The sequence below is a fragment of the Polyodon spathula genome, unplaced genomic scaffold (genome assembly GCF_017654505.1).
Source record: "Polyodon spathula isolate WHYD16114869_AA unplaced genomic scaffold, ASM1765450v1 scaffolds_2013, whole genome shotgun sequence".
Classification (NCBI taxonomy): Eukaryota; Metazoa; Chordata; class Actinopteri; order Acipenseriformes; family Polyodontidae; genus Polyodon; species Polyodon spathula.
In genome coordinates this window covers 1-20,191 of record NW_024473488.1, presented here as the reverse complement: position 1 = coordinate 20,191, position 20,191 = coordinate 1, and the positions used below count along the sequence as shown (strand labels likewise).

Genomic DNA, 20,191 nt, shown 5'->3' with positions numbered 1-20,191 from the left:
CGACCATTGATGTTGCATATTGAAATATTTAAATGGTAAAATGAAATTTCAACACTGTGATACCTACAGCACTCAGTATTCCCAGGTGGTCTCCCATCCAAGTCTAACAAGCCCAACATTGCTTTGCTTCTGAGATCGGACGAGATCAGGCATATTCAAGGTGGTGTGGCTGTAGGCGACACTTGTTTGACAGTCAGGAATTTTATCTTTTTTGGGTAGAGTGTCATTTCGACCATTGATGTTGCATATTGAAATATTTAAATGGTAAAATGAAATTTCAACACTGTGATACCTACAGCACTCAGTATTCCCAGGTGGTCTCCCATCCAAGTCAACATTGCTTTGCTTCTGAGATCGGACGAGATCAGGCATATTCAAGGTGGTGTGGCTGTAGGCGACACTTGCTTGACAGTCAGGAATTTTATCTTTTTTGGGTAGAGTGTCATTTCGACCATTGATGTTGCATATTGAAATATTTAAATGGTAAAATGAAATTTCAACACTGTGATACCTACAGCACTCAGTATTCCCAGGTGGTCTCCCATCCAAGTACTAACTAAGCCCAACATTGCTTTGCTTCTGAGATCGGACGAGATCAGGCATATTCAAGGTGGTGTGGCTGTAGGCGACACTTGCTTGACAGTCAGGAATTTTATCTTTTTTGGGTAGAGTGTCATTTCGACCATTGATGTTGCATATTGAAATATTTAAATGGTAAAATGAAATTTCAACACTGTGATACCTACAGCACTCAGTATTCCCAGGTGGTCTCCCATCCAAGTCAACATTGCTTTTTGCTTCTGAGATCGGACGAGATCAGGCATATTCAAGGTGGTGTGGCTGTAGGCGACACTTGCTTGACAGTCAGGAATTTTATCTTTTTTGGGTAGAGTGTCATTTCGACCATTGATGTTGCATATTGAAATATTTAAATGGTAAAATGAAATTTCAACACTGTGATACCTACAGCACTCAGTATTCCCAGGTGGTCTCCCATCCAAGTACTAACTAAGCCCAACATTGCTTTGCTTCTGAGATCGGACGAGATCAGGCATATTCAAGGTGGTGTGGCTGTAGGCGACACTTGCTTGACAGTCAGGAATTTTATCTTTTTTGGGTAGAGTGTCATTTCGACCATTGATGTTGCATATTGAAATATTTAAATGGTAAAATGAAATTTCAACACTGTGATACCTACAGCACTCAGTATTCCCAGGTGGTCTCCCATCCAAGTCAACATTGCTTTGCTTCTGAGATCGGACGAGATCAGGCATATTCAAGGTGGTGTGGCTGTAGGCGACACTTGCTTGACAGTCAGGAATTTTATCTTTTTTGGGTAGAGTGTCATTTCGACCATTGATGTTGCATATTGAAATATTTAAATGGTAAAATGAAATTTCAACACTGTGATACCTACAGCACTCAGTATTCCCAGGTGGTCTCCCATCCAAGTCAACAACATTGCTTTGCTTCTGAGATCGGACGAGATCAGGCATATTCAAGGTGGTGTGGCTGTAGGCGACACTTGCTTGACAGTCAGGAATTTTATCTTTTTTTTGGGTAGAGTGTCATTTCGACCATTGATGTTGCATATTGAAATATTTAAATGGTAAAATGAAATTTCAACACTGTGATACCTACAGCACTCAGTATTCCCAGGTGGTCTCCCATACAAGTCAACATTGCTTTGCTTCTGAGATCGGACAAGTCAACATTGCTTTGCTTCTGAGATCGGACGAGATCAGGCATATTCAAGGTGGTGTGGCTGTAGGCGACACTTGCTTGACAGTCAGGAATTTTATCTTTTTTGGGTAGAGTGTCATTTCGACCATTGATGTTGCATATTGAAATATTTAAATGGTAAAATGAAATTTCAACACTGTGATACCTACAGCACTCAGTATTCCCAGGTGGTCTCCCATCCAAGTACTAACTAAGCCCAACATTGCTTTGCTTCTGAGATCGGACGAGATCAGGCATATTCAAGGTGGTGTGGCTGTAGGCGACACTTGCTTGACAGTCAGGAATTTTATCTTTTTTGGGTAGAGTGTCATTTCGACCATTGATGTTGCATATTGAAATATTTAAATGGTAAAATGAAATTTCAACACTGTGATACCTACAGCACTCAGTATTCCCAGGTGGTCTCCCATCCAAGTACTAACTAAGCTTTGCTTCTGAGATCGGAGATCGACGATCGGCATATTCAAGGTGGTGTGGCTGTAGGCGACACTTGTTTGACAGTCAGGAATTTTATCTTTTTTGGGTAGAGTGTCATTTCGACCATTGATGTTGCATATTGAAATATTTAAATGGTAAAATGAAATTTCAACACTGTGATACCTACAGCACTCAGTATTCCCAGGTGGTCTCCCATCCAAGTGGTAAGCTTTGCTTCTGAGATCCAGGCATATCATATTGAAATATTTAAATGGTAAAATGAAATTTCAACACTGTGATACCTACAGCACTCAGTATTCCCAGGTGGTCTCCCATCCAAGTACTAACTAAGCTTTGCTTCTGAGATCGGACGAGATCAGGCATATTCAAGGTGGTGTGGCTGTAGGCGACACTTGTTTGACAGTCAGGAATTTTATCTTTTTTGGGTAGAGTGTCATTTCGACCATTGATGTTGCATATTGAAATATTTAAATGGTAAAATGAAATTTCAACACTGTGATACCTACAGCACTCAGTATTCCCAGGTGGTCTCCCATCCAAGTCAACATTGCTTTGCTTCTGAGATCGGACGAGATCAGGCATATTCAAGGTGGTGTGGCTGTAGGCGACACTTGTTTGACAGTCAGGAATTTTATCTTTTTTGGGTAGAGTGTCATTTCGACCATTGATGTTGCATATTGAAATATTTAAATGGTAAAATGAAATTTCAACACTGTGATACCTACAGCACTCAGTATTCCCAGGTGGTCTCCCATCCAAGTCAACATTGCTTTGCTTCTGAGATCGGACGAGATCAGGCATATTCAAGGTGGTGTGGCTGTAGGCGACACTTGTTTGACAGTCAGGAATTTTATCTTTTTTGGGTAGAGTGTCATTTCGACCATTGATGTTGCATATTGAAATATTTAAATGGTAAAATGTTTCATTGATACGACCATTGGTGTTGCATATTGAAATTGTTTGACAGTCAGGAATTTTTTTTTGGTAAATGACCATTGATGTTGCATATTGAAATATTTAAATGGTAAAATGAAATTTCAACACTGTGATACCTACAGCACTCAGTATTCCCAGGTGGTCTCCCATCCAAGTCAACATTGCTTTGCTTCTGAGATCGGACGAGATCAGGCATATTCAAGGTGGTGTGGCTGTAGGCGACACTTGTTTGACAGTCAGGAATTTTATCTTTTTTGGGTAGAGTGTCATTTCGACCATTGATGTTGCATATTGAAATATTTAAATGGTAAAATGAAATTTCAACACTGTGATACCTACAGCACTCAGTATTCCCAGGTGGTCTCCCATCCAAGTCTTTTTTGGGTAACTGTCATTTCGACCATTGATGTTGCATATTGAAATATTTAAATGGTAAAATGAAATTTCAACACTGTGATACCTACAGCACTCAGTATTCCCAGGTGGTCTCCCATCCAAGTCAACATTGCTTTGCTTCTGAGATCGGACGAGATCAGGCATATTCAAGGTGGTGTGGCTGTAGGCGACACTTGCTTGACAGTCAGGAATTTTATCTTTTTTGGGTAGAGTGTCATTTCGACCATTGATGTTGCATATTGAAATATTTAAATGGTAAAATGAAATTTCAACACTGTGATACCTACAGCACTCAGTATTCCCAGGTGGTCTCCCATCCAAGTACTAACTAAGCCCAACATTGCTTTGCTTCTGAGATCGGACGAGATCAGGCATATTCAAGGTGGTGTGGCTGTAGGCGACACTTGCTTGACAGTCAGGAATTTTATCTTTTTTGGGTAGAGTGTCATTTCGACCATTGATGTTGCATATTGAAATATTTAAATGGTAAAATGAAATTTCAACACTGTGATACCTACAGCACTCAGTATTCCCAGGTGGTCTCCCATCCAAGTCAACATTGCTTTGCTTCTGAGATCGGACGAGATCAGGCATATTCAAGGTGGTGTGGCTGTAGGCGACACTTGCTTGACAGTCAGGAATTTTATCTTTTTTGGGTAGAGTGTCATTTCGACCATTGATGTTGCATATTGAAATATTTAAATGGTAAAATGAAATTTCAACACTGTGATACCTACAGCACTCAGTATTCCCAGGTGGTCTCCCATCCAAGTCAACATTGCTTTGCTTCTGAGATCGGACGAGATCAGGCATATTCAAGGTGGTGTGGCTGTAGGCGACACTTGCTTGACAGTCAGGAATTTTATCTTTTTTGGGTAGAGTGTCATTTCGACCATTGATGTTGCATATTGAAATATTTAAATGGTAAAATGAAATTTCAACACTGTGATACCTACAGCACTCAGTATTCCCAGGTGGTCTCCCATCCAAGTACTAACTAAGCCCAACATTGCTTTGCTTCTGAGATCGGACGAGATCAGGCATATTCAAGGTGGTGTGGCTGTAGGCGACACTTGTTTGACAGTCAGGAATTTTATCTTTTTTGGGTAGAGTGTCATTTCGACCATTGATGTTGCATATTGAAATATTTAAATGGTAAAATGAAATTTCAACACTGTGATACCTACAGCACTCAGTATTCCCAGGTGGTCTCCCATCCAAGTACTAACTAAGCCCAACATTGCTTTGCTTCTGAGATCGGACGAGATCAGGCATATTCAAGGTGGTGTGGCTGTAGGCGACACTTGTTTGACAGTCAGGAATTTTATCTTTTTTGGGTAGAGTGTCATTTCGACCATTGATGTTGCATATTGAAATATTTAAATGGTAAAATGAAATTTCAACACTGTGATACCTACAGCACTCAGTATTCCCAGGTGGTCTCCCATCCAAGTCAACATTGCTTTGCTTCTGAGATCGCTTTGCTTCTGAGATCGGACGAGATCAGGCATATTCAAGGTGGTGTGGCTGTAGGCGACACTTGTTTGACAGTCAGGAATTTTATCTTTTTTGGGTAGAGTGTCATTTCGACCATTGATGTTGCATATTGAAATATTTAAATGGTAAAATGAAATTTCAACACTGTGATACCTACAGCACTCAGTATTCCCAGGTGGTCTCCCATCCAAGTCAACATTGCTTTGCTTCTGAGATCGGACGAGATCAGGCATATTCAAGGTGGTGTGGCTGTAGGCGACACTTGTTTGACAGTCAGGAATTTTATCTTTTTTGGGTAGAGTGTCATTTCGACCATTGATGTTGCATATTGAAATATTTAAATGGTAAAATGAAATTTCAACACTGTGATACCTACAGCACTCAGTATTCCCAGGTGGTCTCCCATCCAAGTCAACATTGCTTTGCTTCTGAGATCGGACGAGATCAGGCATATTCAAGGTGGTGTGGCTGTAGGCGACACTTGTTTGACAGTCAGGAATTTTATCTTTTTTGGGTAGAGTGTCATTTCGACCATTGATGTTGCATATTGAAATATTTAAATGGTAAAATGAAATTTCAACACTGTGATACCTACAGCACTCAGTATTCCCAGGTGGTCTCCCATCCAAGTCAACATTGCTTTGCTTCTGAGATCGGACGAGATCAGGCATATTCAAGGTGGTGTGGCTGTAGGCGACACTTGTTTGACAGTCAGGAATTTTATCTTTTTTGGGTAGAGTGTCATTTCGACCATTGATGTTGCATATTGAAATATTTAAATGGTAAAATGAAATTTCAACACTGTGATACCTACAGCACTCAGTATTCCCAGGTGGTCTCCCATCCAAGTCAACATTGCTTTGCTTCTGAGATCGGACGAGATCAGGCATATTCAAGGTGGTGTGGCTGTAGGCGACACTTGTTTGACAGTCAGGAATTTTATCTTTTTTGGGTAGAGTGTCATTTCGACCATTGATGTTGCATATTGAAATATTTAAATGGTAAAATGAAATTTCAACACTGTGATACCTACAGCACTCAGTATTCCCAGGTGGTCTCCCATCCAAGTACTAACTAAGCCCAACATTGCTTTGCTTCTGAGATCGGACGAGATCAGGCATATTCAAGGTGGTGTGGCTGTAGGCGACACTTGTTTGACAGTCAGGAATTTTATCTTTTTTGGGTAGAGTGTCATTTCGACCATTGATGTTGCATATTGAAATATTTAAATGGTAAAATGAAATTTCAACACTGTGATACCTACAGCACTCAGTATTCCCAGGTGGTCTCCCATCCAAGTCAACATTGCTTTGCTTCTGAGATCGGACGAGATCAGGCATATTCAAGGTGGTGTGGCTGTAGGCGACACTTGTTTGACAGTCAGGAATTTTATCTTTTTTGGGTAGAGTGTCATTTCGACCATTGATGTTGCATATTGAAATATTTAAATGGTAAAATGAAATTTCAACACTGTGATACCTACAGCACTCAGTATTCCCAGGTGGTCTCCCATCCAAGTCAACATTGCTTTGCTTCTGAGATCGGACGAGATCAGGCATATTCAAGGTGGTGTGGCTGTAGGCGACACTTGTTTGACAGTCAGGAATTTTATCTTTTTTGGGTAGAGTGTCATTTCGACCATTGATGTTGCATATTGAAATATTTAAATGGTAAAATGAAATTTCAACACTGTGATACCTACAGCACTCAGTATTCCCAGGTGGTCTCCCATCCATCCAAGTCAACATTGCTTTGCTTCTGAGATCGGACGAGATCAGGCATATTCAAGGTGGTGTGGCTGTAGGCGACACTTGTTTGACAGTCAGGAATTTTATCTTTTTTGGGTAGAGTGTCATTTCGACCATTGATGTTGCATATTGAAATATTTAAATGGTAAAATGAAATTTCAACACTGTGATACCTACAGCACTCAGTATTCCCAGGTGGTCTCCCATCCAAGTCAACATTGCTTTGCTTCTGAGATCGGACGAGATCAGGCATATTCAAGGTGGTGTGGCTGTAGGCGACACTTGTTTGACAGTCAGGAATTTTATCTTTTTTGGGTAGAGTGTCATTTCGACCATTGATGTTGCATATTGAAATATTTAAATGGTAAAATGAAATTTCAACACTGTGATACCTACAGCACTCAGTATTCCCAGGTGGTCTCCCATCCAAGTCAACATTGCTTTGCTTCTGAGATCGGACGAGATCAGGCATATTCAAGGTGGTGTGGCTGTAGGCGACACTTGTTTGACAGTCAGGAATTTTATCTTTTTTGGGTAGAGTGTCATTTCGACCATTGATGTTGCATATTGAAATATTTAAATGGTAAAATGAAATTTCAACACTGTGATACCTACAGCACTCAGTATTCCCAGGTGGTCTCCCATCCAAGTCAACATTGCTTTGCTTCTGAGATCGGACGAGATCAGGCATATTCAAGGTGGTGTGGCTGTAGGCGACACTTGTTTGACAGTCAGGAATTTTATCTTTTTTGGGTAGAGTGTCATTTCGACCATTGATGTTGCATATTGAAATATTTAAATGGTAAAATGAAATTTCAACACTGTGATACCTACAGCACTCAGTATTCCCAGGTGGTCTCCCATCCAAGTCAACATTGCTTTGCTTCTGAGATCGGACGAGATCAGGCATATTCAAGGTGGTGTGGCTGTAGGCGACACTTGTTTGACAGTCAGGAATTTTATCTTTTTTGGGTAGAGTGTCATTTCGACCATTGATGTTGCATATTGAAATATTTAAATGGTAAAATGAAATTTCAACACTGTGATACCTACAGCACTCAGTATTCCCAGGTGGTCTCCCATCCAAGTCAACATTGCTTTGCTTCTGAGATCGGACGAGATCAGGCATATTCAAGGTGGTGTGGCTGTAGGCGACACTTGTTTGACAGTCAGGAATTTTATCTTTTTTGGGTAGAGTGTCATTTCGACCATTGATGTTGCATATTGAAATATTTAAATGGTAAAATGAAATTTCAACACTGTGATACCTACAGCACTCAGTATTCCCAGGTGGTCTCCCATCCAAGTACTAACTAAGCCCAACATTGCTTTGCTTCTGAGATCGGACGAGATCAGGCATATTCAAGGTGGTGTGGCTGTAGGCGACACTTGTTTGACAGTCAGGAATTTTATCTTTTTTGGGTAGAGTGTCATTTCGACCATTGATGTTGCATATTGAAATATTTAAATGGTAAAATGAAATTTCAACACTGTGATACCTACAGCACTCAGTATTCCCAGGTGGTCTCCCATCCAAGTCAACATTGCTTTGCTTCTGAGATCGGACGAGATCAGGCATATTCAAGGTGGTGTGGCTGTAGGCGACACTTGTTTGACAGTCAGGAATTTTATCTTTTTTGGGTAGAGTGTCATTTCGACCATTGATGTTGCATATTGAAATATTTAAATGGTAAAATGAAATTTCAACACTGTGATACCTACAGCACTCAGTATTCCCAGGTGGTCTCCCATCCAAGTCAACATTGCTTTGCTTCTGAGATCGGACGAGATCAGGCATATTCAAGGTGGTGTGGCTGTAGGCGACACTTGTTTGACAGTCAGGAATTTTATCTTTTTTGGGTAGAGTGTCATTTCGACCATTGATGTTGCATATTGAAATATTTAAATGGTAAAATGAAATTTCAACACTGTGATACCTACAGCACTCAGTATTCCCAGGTGGTCTCCCATCCAAGTATAACTAAGCCCAACATTGCTTTGCTTCTGAGATCGGACGAGATCAGGCATATTCAAGGTGGTGTGGCTGTAGGCGACACTTGTTTGACAGTCAGGAATTTTATCTTTTTTGGGTAGAGTGTCATTTCGACCATTGATGTTGCATATTGAAATATTTAAATGGTAAAATGAAATTTCAACACTGTGATACCTACAGCACTCAGTATTCCCAGGTGGTCTCCCATCCAAGTCAACATTGCTTTGCTTCTGAGATCGGACGAGATCAGGCATATTCAAGGTGGTGTGGCTGTAGGCGACACTTGTTTGACAGTCAGGAATTTTATCTTTTTTGGGTAGAGTGTCATTTCGACCATTGATGTTGCATATTGAAATATTTAAATGGTAAAATGAAATTTCAACACTGTGATACCTACAGCACTCAGTATTCCCAGGTGGTCTCCCATCCAAGTCAACATTGCTTTGCTTCTGAGATCGGACGAGATCAGGCATATTCAAGGTGGTGTGGCTGTAGGCGACACTTGTTTGACAGTCAGGAATTTTATCTTTTTTGGGTAGAGTGTCATTTCGACCATTGATGTTGCATATTGAAATATTTAAATGGTAAAATGAAATTTCAACACTGTGATACCTACAGCACTCAGTATTCCCAGGTGGTCTCCCATCCAAGTCAACATTGCTTTGCTTCTGAGATCGGACGAGATCAGGCATATTCAAGGTGGTGTGGCTGTAGGCGACACTTGTTTGACAGTCAGGAATTTTATCTTTTTTGGGTAGAGTGTCATTTCGACCATTGATGTTGCATATTGAAATATTTAAATGGTAAAATGAAATTTCAACACTGTGATACCTACAGCACTCAGTATTCCCAGGTGGTCTCCCATCCAAGTCAACATTGCTTTGCTTCTGAGATCGGACGAGATCAGGCATATTCAAGGTGGTGTGGCTGTAGGCGACACTTGTTTGACAGTCAGGAATTTTATCTTTTTTGGGTAGAGTGTCATTTCGACCATTGATGTTGCATATTGAAATATTTAAATGGTAAAATGAAATTTCAACACTGTGATACCTACAGCACTCAGTATTCCCAGGTGGTCTCCCATCCAAGTCAACATTGCTTTGCTTCTGAGATCGGACGAGATCAGGCATATTCAAGGTGGTGTGGCTGTAGGCGACACTTGTTTGACAGTCAGGAATTTTATCTTTTTTGGGTAGAGTGTCATTTCGACCATTGATGTTGCATATTGAAATATTTAAATGGTAAAATGAAATTTCAACACTGTGATACCTACAGCACTCAGTATTCCCAGGTGGTCTCCCATCCAAGTACTAACTAAGCCCAACATTGCTTTGCTTCTGAGATCGGACGAGATCAGGCATATTCAAGGTGGTGTGGCTGTAGGCGACACTTGTTTGACAGTCAGGAATTTTATCTTTTTTGGGTAGAGTGTCATTTCGACCATTGATGTTGCATATTGAAATATTTAAATGGTAAAATGAAATTTCAACACTGTGATACCTACAGCACTCAGTATTCCCAGGTGGTCTCCCATCCAAGTCAACATTGCTTTGCTTCTGAGATCGGACGAGATCAGGCATATTCAAGGTGGTGTGGCTGTAGGCGACACTTGTTTGACAGTCAGGAATTTTATCTTTTTTGGGTAGAGTGTCATTTCGACCATTGATGTTGCATATTGAAATATTTAAATGGTAAAATGAAATTTCAACACTGTGATACCTACAGCACTCAGTATTCCCAGGTGGTCTCCCATCCAAGTCAACATTGCTTTGCTTCTGAGATCGGACGAGATCAGGCATATTCAAGGTGGTGTGGCTGTAGGCGACACTTGTTTGACAGTCAGGAATTTTATCTTTTTTGGGTAGAGTGTCATTTCGACCATTGATGTTGCATATTGAAATATTTAAATGGTAAAATGAAATTTCAACACTGTGATACCTACAGCACTCAGTATTCCCAGGTGGTCTCCCATCCAAGTCAACATTGCTTTGCTTCTGAGATCGGACGAGATCAGGCATATTCAAGGTGGTGTGGCTGTAGGCGACACTTGTTTGACAGTCAGGAATTTTATCTTTTTTGGGTAGAGTGTCATTTCGACCATTGATGTTGCATATTGAAATATTTAAATGGTAAAATGAAATTTCAACACTGTGATACCTACAGCACTCAGTATTCCCAGGTGGTCTCCCATCCAAGTACTAACTAAGCCCAACATTGCTTTGCTTCTGAGATCGGACGAGATCAGGCATATTCAAGGTGGTGTGGCTGTAGGCGACACTTGTTTGACAGTCAGGAATTTTATCTTTTTTGGGTAGAGTGTCATTTCGACCATTGATGTTGCATATTGAAATATTTAAATGGTAAAATGAAATTTCAACACTGTGATACCTACAGCACTCAGTATTCCCAGGTGGTCTCCCATCCAAGTACTAACTAAGCCCAACATTGCTTTGCTTCTGAGATCGGACGAGATCAGGCATATTCAAGGTGGTGTGGCTGTAGGCGACACTTGTTTGACAGTCAGGAATTTTATCTTTTTTGGGTAGAGTGTCATTTCGACCATTGATGTTGCATATTGAAATATTTAAATGGTAAAATGAAATTTCAACACTGTGATACCTACAGCACTCAGTATTCCCAGGTGGTCTCCCATCCAAGTAAGCCCAACATTGCTTTGCTTCTGAGATCGGACGAGATCAGGCATATTCAAGGTGGTGTGGCTGTAGGCGACACTTGCTTGACAGTCAGGAATTTTATCTTTTTTGGGTAGAGTGTCATTTCGACCATTGATGTTGCATATTGAAATATTTAAATGGTAAAATGAAATTTCAACACTGTGATACCTACAGCACTCAGTATTCCCAGGTGGTCTCCCATCCAAGTCAACATTGCTTTGCTTCTGAGATCGGACGAGATCAGGCATATTCAAGGTGGTGTGGCTGTAGGCGACACTTGTTTGACAGTCAGGAATTTTATCTTTTTTGGGTAGGCCCTGGCTTTCAAGGCGGCGGCAGCAGCAGCAGCAAAGCGCCCTTTCGCCGGGGCGGAACGGCAGATGCGTTTTGGGAAGAGTTCCCTTTTTTTGTTTTGCGTGGCCTTGCTGCCGCTTGGTAGAGGGGAGTGCCTTTGGGCCGGCCGGAAGGGCTCGGCCGCCAGCAAAGGCACACTCTGGCTTCTCTACAGCTCGAATAAATCTTTCGCCTTTTACTAAAGATTTCCGTGGAGAGGAGCATTTACGAGTTCGATCCAATTTTTGGACAGCCCTTCCCCTCAGGGAGGGGCTCCACCTGGAGTTTAAAAGCAGAATGAGCACAGAAAGGGCGGTCGCCCCTGTTGGAGCCCATCACCTACCTTTCTTTCTTTCCCTCCGCCCGAGAAGCAAGTACCACGGCTGCTCCGGCGGGCGGCCGCGCCCGGGGCGTTTGGCCAAAACCATTGTGGGCATCGCTTCTCGGCCTCTTGGCTCGATCAAGGGTTGCGATCGCTTTGGTTGTTAACAACTAAGGTTTTGTGTTTATCTTTTACAGGAGCTCTAAAGGCGTGCCGGTATTTCTTGTGGAGGGGGACCGGATAGCAGAGAGCAGAGAGATCAGCGTTGTGTTTTATCGGGTAGGGCCCCTTGGGGCACCTCACCTTTAATTGTTTTGTGATGTCGTTTGCAAGGATGGGAGAGAGAAGGTACAACTGTGTACGGTTTTCTTTAAAGAAGAAATACACAGAAGGGGATTTGAGGATGGAGATGGGGAGGTTAGAATTCAGTAGGTGTGTATTACAGAGGGCCTTGAAATTTGAACCTAAAGATTTGAACTGCCTTATTGCTTTACCAAATGGTATGTCTTGGGATGTAAGTTTTTGTAATGAAGGAGTGTATAGAGCATTTTGGACCAGATATGAGGAAAAGAAAGACTTGCCGGCTCTTGTTAAGTTTAATGTTGAAGCTTTGTCAGACAACTCTGTGAAAACTGTAGTTGTGAGAATGTTAAGTGAGAGTGTTACAGATTATGATATTCGTACTTGGCTGTGTAGATATTGCGATGTTAAAAGAGCTCCTGTAAAGGTATGTGATTTGGACGGGGTATGGAATGGTGCATGGAGAGTGTTGGTGAGGCTGGCAAGTGACCCTCAGGGTTATGGAGGCTTCCGGCACATTCCATCAGATATTATGTTGGGAGGTAGCAGGGGTTTTGTAAACTACCAGGGACAGCCTAAATACTGTAGAAAATGTGGTGAATTGGGCCATTTAGCAGTGGTGTGCGCAAGAGTTGTTTGTGGTATTTGTAAGGAGGACGGGCACGTGGCTGCACAGTGTGTGAAAAGGAAAGCTTGCAATTTATGTGGGGATGATAAACATTTGTTCAGAGACTGTCCTCTGTCCTTTTCTAATAGACTGAGGAAAGGAACAGAAGTGAATGTGGACAAAGAAGTTGTGCAAAACGAGACAAATCTGGTGGATTTGGAGGTAGATTTGAATGAGGGCCCAGGTGCATCAGGGGAGTTTTTTTCGAACGCTGAGGGAGGGAAGGAGGTGGTTGGCTCTGATGAGCAGGTGACTAACAAGGTTGAAACTGAGATGAGGACAGGTGAGACAGAGGGAAATGGTAGTGAGGCTGATAGTGGGGGTGAGGGAGGTAGTACAGAGAATCAAGGGTTGGTTGTTAGGGGTGTAAGAGTGTGTGCAAGTGATGTGAATCGGTTAATGGAAGAAATGTTAGAAGAAATGGCAGAAAAAAATGTAGCCAAAGCATTAGTGAGGGAGGAAGAGGAGGATATGGAGCAAGATAGACTGCTGGAGAAAAGGAAAATGGAGAGTGAAAAAAATGAGGGGCTTTTTATTAAAAAGAAACAAAGCAAAAAGAAACAAAGGGTGGATTTGAGTGAAGGGCAAGAAGGTGAAGGAGAAGGGGAAGTGGATGATTCGCCATTGTTAATTAATTTACATTCACCCATGAGTCCTGAGACACCGCCACAATTTGATGGAAATGTGAACTATAGTGGTGACATGTTTTTAGATCTATCCTGTGTGGAGGATTTTGTTAAGGCTACGAATATGGTGGAAACACCTAAATAAGTCATGGATGTAAAGAGGTGTCACCCTTTTCTTATTACTGATGGCATTAACAGTGACCTCAATAAATGTTAGAAGCTTGATTAGTCCAGTACGGTGCTTATCCATTTTTGATTTTTTGTCAAATATGGAGGCAGATGTTTTCTTCTTACAGGAATGTTGGCTCCCATACAGGGAAAATTATAATACACTTAAAGAGAAGTGGTCATATGGGTGCTCTGTGTGGTCAGGTTCAAATGAGAATAAATCAAGTGGTATAGGGATTCTGTTTAAGAATAAGGGTATAGAAATTAAAAATGTTAAGATCCTAATGGATGGGAGGGCATTAGTGGTTAAAATAGTGTATTTAGAACAGGAGATTCTTTTGATTAATATATATGCTTCTCCTGATAAGCATGAGAGATTTCAGTTATTTGAGTTAATTAGTAGTGAATTGGTGTTGTGTGGTGGGGTTGTGATGGGAGGTGATTTTAATTGTGTGCTATCAGGGAAAGATAAAGGTGGTGTGTCAGATGAAATAAAGTTGGATAAAACTTCAGGATTGTTAAACAGGATAAAAAATGATTTTGTATTAACGGATGTATTTAGGCATTTGCATCCTAATGAACCAGGGTACACCTGGCATAATGTAAAAGGTACGAGGAAATCGAGAATTGACATGGTTTTTATAACTAAGCATTTGTCTTGTTCTGAGTGTAACTTGGAACCAAGTTTCTTCTCTGATCATATGATCCTAATTGCTAAGATTAACTTTGATGTTACAGTTTCAAAGGGTCCAGGGGTGTGGAAATTAAATAATAAATTACTAGAAGATGAGGGGTTAAGGAAGATTTTTAGAGATAGGTATGAAAGGTGGAGAACTTTAAAAGAAATGTTTGAGAGTGAGTGTGAATGGTGGGAGTGGGTGAAAAGCAAAATCAAAAAGTTTTTTGTTAAAGTGGGAAAGGAAAAAGTTCAGAAAGAGAAAAGGCAGGAGAAGTCTTTGCAGGGGAAACTGCAGAGACTGTATAGACTTGGTGGAATGGGATTTGATGTATATAAAGACATTAATGAAATTAAATTAGAACTGAAGGGATTGTTCCAAAAGAAGTGTGAGAAAATAATTTTCCTTAGTAAAGTTGAGCATGTGGAAAAGAATGAAAAGTGTACAAGGTTCTTCTTTAAAAAAGTGTTGGAGAACAATAAAATAATGACGGCTCTTAAAGACCAGCAGGGGATAAGCAGGAGGAAGGGTGAGGAGATGATTGGGATTGCGGAGGGGTTTTATAGGGATCTGTACAAAGAGAGGAGGATTAATGAGGGGAAATTAAGCATGGTATTAAATAAGATGGAAGGAGGGGTGACGAATAGTGAGAAGGAAGAGTTGGAGAAGGAAATTACTGTGGAAGAGCTGGACACAGCAGTGAAAACATTTAAAAAAAACAAGACCCCAGGAGGGGATGGGTTAGGTTTGGAGTTTTATTTAGTTTTCTGGGAGCTTCTAAGAATTGATTTGCTGGGAGTTTTTAAAGAAATGTATAGGAAGGGGGAAATGCCTCTGTCTTTTAGGCAGGGTGTTATAATTCTGTTGTACAAGAAAGGAGACCGAGAGGAATTAAAGAATTGGAGGCCAATAAGTCTGCAATGCTTTGATTACAAACTTTTGGCAAAAGTAATAACAAATAGATTAAATAAAGTGATAAGTTCTGTTATTCATGCTGATCAGGTGTGTGCGATTCCAGGGAGAAGGGTGGTGGACAGCCTTGTCTTATTAAGAGATTCGATTGGCTATTGTAAAGAAAGGAAAAATAAGTTGTTTATTTTAAATCTTGACTTGGAGAAAGCATACGATCGGGTAGTGCATAAGTATATGTTTGCAGTCTTGGGAAAAATGGGATTTCCTGAGGGGTTTGTCAAATGGATAAGGGTGATGTATACAAATATTGAAAGCCGGATTTTAATTAATGGTATGCTTTCACGGCCAGTCGCCATCCAGAGTGGGGTAAGACAAGGCTGTCCCCTCTCCCCTCTATTGTTTATATGTAGTATTGAGATACTAGGGCATCTGATCAGAATGGATCCTTTGATTAACGGGGTAAAGATACCTGGGAGTGGAGGTGAAGAAAATAAATGTATAATGTATATGGATGATGTAACGGTTGCATGCACAAATGAACTCTCTGTAGAGAAAGTTTTAAAACACACTGACAGCTTTTGTGAAATCTCTAGATCAAAATTAAACATGGGAAAATGTGAATGTATGGTCTATGGAGAATGGGAAAGCTTCCCAAATATTAAGATTTGTTTTAAGAAAGATTTTATTCAAATTCTCGGGATCAAGTTTGATAGTTATGGATCAGGACAAAAAAATTGGGAGGAATTGGTGGGAAAAGTGGCAAAGAAAATTGGGTTTTGGGGATTAAGGGATTTGACCCTGGAAGGTAAGGTGTTAATTATTAAGACTATGATCCTGCCTTTGGTATTGTATGTGGCGGCAATTATTCCACCGCCAAGGATGGTTTTAAATTGTCTAATAAGACAAGTTATGGGTTTCTTTTGGGGATCAAAGTGTGAGCGATTAAAAAGAAGTATTGTGTATAAAGAAAAGCAATATGGTGGTAAAGCTGTACCTGATTTAAAATTTTTGTTATGGCTTAAGTTTGTGCACACGCAGATTGACTTGTGTCTCTTTAAAAATAACAAGGCATCATTTTTTGTGAAGTTCTACCTGGGGGGGGATATTGAGAAAACTTGGGCTGTATAAAACAGCCAATAATGTTCCATCAGCTTTTGAGGTTCCCTATTGTTTTAGCCGTATAGAGTGGTTCTTTAAAGAATATGACCTTATTAAAACAGAGGCAGAACTATGGAGAGTGTGTAAAAAGGTTAAACTTTTTGTTCAGGATAAAACAGTAATGTGTACTGTGGGACAGTTCCCCCATGATGTGGTTGAAGGGGTTTGGGAAAATGTGGCCCACCCAAAGCTTTTGAATAAGCATAAAGATATGGCTTGGCAAACTGCACATGGCATCCTTCCAACAAGGGACACAATGTATAAACGTGATCTTGTCCGTTCCCCTAGGTGCCCAAGGTCTCGGTGTGGTGAGGATGAAACAGCAGGTCACTTGTTTTGGGACTGTGCTTTCGCTAAAAAGGTTTGGGAGGAGTCGTGTGAGCTACTACACCTGGGAAAGAACATTTTAAACAAGAATCTGGTGCTGCTGGGAATTCAACAGGACAAGATAGACAAGGAGAGATGGATGATGATGATGTTGCAGTGCAGTCTCTGTGGCGCAATCGGTTAGCGCGTTCGGCTGTTAACCGAAAGGTTGGTGGTTCAAGCCCACCCAGGGACGGTTTGTTTGTTTATATCTTTATTTATCTTCATCTCGAATATTCCACAAAATTAATTACATAAATAAAACACAGTATTGAAAATAGCCGACTGATTAATGAGAACCCTTTTAACGAATACTTTTTAATTTTAATTAATTTGTAAACCGTTTAGTGTTGCAAAATAATATTTAAATTTGCGAGCAAATCTACTGCAAAACCCAACCTTGATCATCTGAGGTAGCGTGGCCGAGTGGTCTAAGGGGCTGGATTAAGGCTCCAGTCTCTTTGGAGGCGTGGGTTCGAATCCCACCGCTGCCATAAAGGTATTTTTTAGCTTACTTTTAATTATTATATTTGATTAAAATCGTGTATAATATTCACACAGTTTTAAAAAAAAAGTTTTAAATTTGTGTCTGATTAAAATCACATTCAAAGCAATAACTCATGCCGCCCACAAGAGGGCGCCAAATTCCTGTTTTAAAATAAACTATCCTTGATCACTAATCAATTGATTAAGACTAAAACAACGACATCTACAAATGTATAATATTCCCCGTATATCGTTAGCTTTTGTGTGTGCATTTCATTATTTGATTTGATTGTACAGGAAATATTCATCCATATTCGGAACACGCCCTTCTTGTTCGCGTATTCTTTTTTGAATGTAAAAAGAAAACAGAACTAATTGAACGCTGGTTCCAGACAGAACGCCTCCGCACGTCGGGGCGCTAGTGACGCAACAAAGCCAGCTCTTTGTATAAAGTCGGAACAGCTGGTTATAATAAACGGGGACTGCTATTTCTTGCCCAGAGCTAAGTTTTTAATGACTTGGCCATGTGGACAGTGCAAGGTTCAGAAATAGGAAATTGGAAATACGATCCGTCCCAACTGTTTCGGCATGTCATGCGGTCTAACAGTTTCTTACACTAGCTGCCTGAAGTGAGAAAAAACACACAGCATGCTTTTTATGAGAGGAGAAACTTAGGCACTAATTGATGAGTTTGGTTTCTGTGCTTCAGTTCAGTCTCTGTTTTCCAGTTCAGTCTCTGTGCTTCAGTTCAGTCTGCGTGTGTAGTTTGCTGACTCTTCCATTCAGTATATGGTGGTTTTAATAATTATGCTGCGGTTGCCAAAACACACAGAACTAGACTCTCTCTCCCTCTTAACTGCCCCCTTGTTCTCCTCTTTCTTTCTTTCTCTCTTTCCTTTTGTGAACAGTAAAAGAAATTAAACAGGAAGTTTAGGGAACGGATTATAGCTCCATCTCAGTGTTTATGTAAACAGTCCCAATATTCTCTAGACGCGTGGTAAAGCACGTTTCTAATCCGCTGCAGCGAGACATAAACTGCTGATCGGCATGGCGCCAGATTTTTTCTGTTCTGGTTTTAATATCTCCACTAGAGGGGTTCGCTGTTTTTTTCAATCCAATCATTACGTTAAGATTTTACATCAATAATTTGTTGTTAAATTGTGTAAGCAGCCTATAGTATGACACCTGGAAGTCTAGCAGTCTGCGGTCTGGTAGTGTGGCTGTGCGGTCTAAAGTGCTGGATTTAGGTTTCAGTCTCTCTAGAGATGTGGGTTTCAATCCTGCTCTCCTTTTCACAAGAAGTAAGAGGACTTGTGACTCTGTAGAGACAAATACACCAAGTCTAAGGACGTCAGCTGAAGCATTTGAACTGCTGTTAATTATTCTATTTTTTTTACAAATGAATCAAGATGATAATATTGTTGTTGTTGTTGTTGTTGTTGTTGAATTGCACAAATTGTGATTCTCTAGAGACAAAGGACCAAATGCCACTGCATGTGTCTTGACACACCAATTCTATGGGTCAGCTGAAGCATTTGAACTGCTGTTAATTATTATATATTTTTTTTTACAAATACATTGATGATAATAGTTGTTGTTGTTGCTGTTGTTGTAGTTATTTGGTCCTTCGTCTCTAATGCAATTCAATTGCTAATGCAATTAAACAACAACTATGATGTATTCATAAAAAAATATAATAACAGCAGTTCAAATGCTTCAGCTGACTTCCTTAGAATTGGTGTATCAAGACATGCAGTGGCATTTGGTCCTTTGTCACAAGTCTTGATAATTTAAATTTATATAAATAATCAATTAAATAAATTAAAATAAAAAATATGTAATATGTCTAAAACACGTTAATTGGTTTTGTTGTTGTTTGCAAATTTATGTTGTTGTTTGTTTGATAATACAACAACAACAACAACAACAACATCTTGATGTATTCATAAAAAAAATAGAATAATTAACAGCAGTTCAAATGCTTCAGCTGACATCCTTAGACTTGGTGTATTTGTCTCTACAGAGTCACAAGTCCTCTTGCTTCTTGTGAAAAGGGGGACAGGGGTGATGTAAACTCCAGATAGCAGTGGTGGGATTGAAACCTACATCTCTAGAGAGACTGAAACCTAAATCCAGCACTTTAGACCGCACAGCCACACTACCAGACCGCAGACTGCTAGACCTCCAGGTGTCATACTATAGGCTGCTTACACAATTTAACAACAAATTATTGATGTAAAATCTTAATGTAATGATTGGATTGAAAAAAACAGCGAACCCCTCTAGTGGAGCTTTAAAACCAGAACAGAAAAAATCTGGTTACGCCGATCAGCAGTTTATGTCTCGCTCCAGCGGATTAGGAACGTGCTTTACCATGCGTCTAGAGAATATTGGGACTGTTTACATAAACACTGAGATGGAGCTATAATCCGTTCCCTAAACTTCCTGTTTAATTTCTTTTACTGTTCACAAAAGGAAAGAGAGAAAGAAAGAAAGAGGAGAACAAGGGGGCAGTTAAGAGGGAGAGAGAGTCTAGTTCTGTGTGTTTTGGCAACCGCAGCATAATTATTAAAACCACCATATACTGAATGGAAGAGTCAGCAAACTACACACGCAGACTGAACTGAAGCACAGAGACTGAACTGGAAAACAGAGACTGAACTGAAGCACAGAAAGTGCCTAAGTTTCTCCTCTCATAGAAAGCCTGCTGTGTGTTTTTTCTCACTTCAGGCAGCTAGTGTAAGAAACTG

The 20,191-nt window shown here is 40.4% G+C and overlaps 14 non-coding genes and 3 pseudogenes across 14 annotated transcripts; 3 read left to right on the top strand and 14 right to left on the bottom strand.

Annotated features, from left to right (window-relative positions):
• Positions 1-60: 60 nt before the first annotated feature.
• On the bottom strand, positions 61-177 carry LOC121310299 (annotated as a pseudogene).
• A 331-nt stretch (positions 178-508) lies between these two features.
• On the bottom strand, positions 509-627 carry LOC121310284. Its single transcript, XR_005948759.1, has one exon. It is a non-coding gene; the product is annotated as a 5S ribosomal RNA (ribosomal RNA).
• A 333-nt stretch (positions 628-960) lies between these two features.
• Positions 961-1,079, bottom strand: LOC121310283. The gene has a single exon (XR_005948758.1). It is a non-coding gene; the product is annotated as a 5S ribosomal RNA (ribosomal RNA).
• An 806-nt stretch (positions 1,080-1,885) lies between these two features.
• Positions 1,886-2,004, bottom strand: LOC121310281. Its single transcript, XR_005948756.1, has one exon. It is a non-coding gene; the product is annotated as a 5S ribosomal RNA (ribosomal RNA).
• Positions 2,005-3,793: 1,789 nt separating this feature from the next.
• Positions 3,794-3,912, bottom strand: LOC121310280. The gene has a single exon (XR_005948755.1). It is a non-coding gene; the product is annotated as a 5S ribosomal RNA (ribosomal RNA).
• Positions 3,913-4,462: 550 nt separating this feature from the next.
• Positions 4,463-4,581, bottom strand: LOC121310279. Its single transcript, XR_005948754.1, has one exon. It is a non-coding gene; the product is annotated as a 5S ribosomal RNA (ribosomal RNA).
• Positions 4,582-4,693: 112 nt separating this feature from the next.
• LOC121310278 lies at positions 4,694-4,812 on the bottom strand. The gene has a single exon (XR_005948753.1). It is a non-coding gene; the product is annotated as a 5S ribosomal RNA (ribosomal RNA).
• A 1,224-nt stretch (positions 4,813-6,036) lies between these two features.
• On the bottom strand, positions 6,037-6,155 carry LOC121310305. The gene has a single exon (XR_005948770.1). It is a non-coding gene; the product is annotated as a 5S ribosomal RNA (ribosomal RNA).
• A 1,868-nt stretch (positions 6,156-8,023) lies between these two features.
• Positions 8,024-8,142, bottom strand: LOC121310304. The gene has a single exon (XR_005948769.1). It is a non-coding gene; the product is annotated as a 5S ribosomal RNA (ribosomal RNA).
• A 550-nt stretch (positions 8,143-8,692) lies between these two features.
• LOC121310295 lies at positions 8,693-8,810 on the bottom strand (annotated as a pseudogene).
• A 1,207-nt stretch (positions 8,811-10,017) lies between these two features.
• LOC121310301 lies at positions 10,018-10,136 on the bottom strand. The gene has a single exon (XR_005948768.1). It is a non-coding gene; the product is annotated as a 5S ribosomal RNA (ribosomal RNA).
• A 769-nt stretch (positions 10,137-10,905) lies between these two features.
• Positions 10,906-11,024, bottom strand: LOC121310289. Its single transcript, XR_005948764.1, has one exon. It is a non-coding gene; the product is annotated as a 5S ribosomal RNA (ribosomal RNA).
• A 112-nt stretch (positions 11,025-11,136) lies between these two features.
• Positions 11,137-11,255, bottom strand: LOC121310277. The gene has a single exon (XR_005948752.1). It is a non-coding gene; the product is annotated as a 5S ribosomal RNA (ribosomal RNA).
• Positions 11,256-11,367: 112 nt separating this feature from the next.
• On the bottom strand, positions 11,368-11,479 carry LOC121310302 (annotated as a pseudogene).
• A 435-nt stretch (positions 11,480-11,914) lies between these two features.
• On the top strand, positions 11,915-12,032 carry LOC121310282. Its single transcript, XR_005948757.1, has one exon. It is a non-coding gene; the product is annotated as a U5 spliceosomal RNA (small nuclear RNA).
• A 5,045-nt stretch (positions 12,033-17,077) lies between these two features.
• Positions 17,078-17,151, top strand: trnan-guu. Its single transcript has one exon. It is a non-coding gene; the product is annotated as a tRNA-Asn (tRNA).
• Positions 17,152-17,367: 216 nt separating this feature from the next.
• trnal-aag lies at positions 17,368-17,449 on the top strand. Its single transcript has one exon. It is a non-coding gene; the product is annotated as a tRNA-Leu (tRNA).
• The last annotated feature ends 2,742 nt before the right edge of the window (positions 17,450-20,191 follow it).